This window comes from Halyomorpha halys, unplaced genomic scaffold (genome assembly GCF_000696795.3).
Source record: "Halyomorpha halys isolate HHAL.00 unplaced genomic scaffold, Hhal_1.1 Scaffold500.1, whole genome shotgun sequence".
NCBI classification, from domain to species: domain Eukaryota; kingdom Metazoa; phylum Arthropoda; class Insecta; order Hemiptera; family Pentatomidae; genus Halyomorpha; species Halyomorpha halys.
In genome coordinates this window covers 382,119-382,623 of record NW_027111990.1, presented here as the reverse complement: position 1 = coordinate 382,623, position 505 = coordinate 382,119, and the positions used below count along the sequence as shown (strand labels likewise).

Sequence of the window (505 nt, the reverse complement as noted above, 5' to 3'; positions counted from 1 at the left end):
AATTTTAAAATGTAACTGATTGAACTGAAAATTTTAATCGTTTTCGAATAAATTAAAAATAAAGTAATAAAACAATTAATTTATAATATATTTATACACTGTTAGATATTTATCATAATAGATCATTAAAACTTTAACGTGATTGAAATAAATAACATATTGTTTATTAATATTATTTAATAAACTCAGCTATAAAAAAGGATTCCCGGAAAAAAAGCTTCATTACTGGGGTTTTTAATTAAAGTCAATGATTCATTTGATTTATAAAAAACTTTCGACCCTGCCAGGATTCGAACCTGGAATCTTCTGATCCGTAGTCAGACGCGTTATCCGTTGCGCCACAGGGCCTTGCAAATCAGATTAATTGACCACTAAATTATTGGATGTTTAAAATACAGAGTAAAACTCCATATTTAATTTGGCAAATGAAATAATAAATATTATGAGCAATTACTTAAAATATTATACAGTTAAAGAGATAAATATTTATATAAAAATAATTTTA

At 24.4% G+C, this 505-nt stretch overlaps 1 non-coding gene across 1 annotated transcript; it reads right to left on the bottom strand.

Annotated features, from left to right (window-relative positions):
• Positions 1–275: 275 nt before the first annotated feature.
• TRNAR-ACG (transfer RNA arginine (anticodon ACG)) lies at positions 276–348 on the bottom strand. The gene has a single exon. It is a non-coding gene; the product is annotated as a tRNA-Arg (tRNA).
• Positions 349–505: the final 157 nt, after the last annotated feature.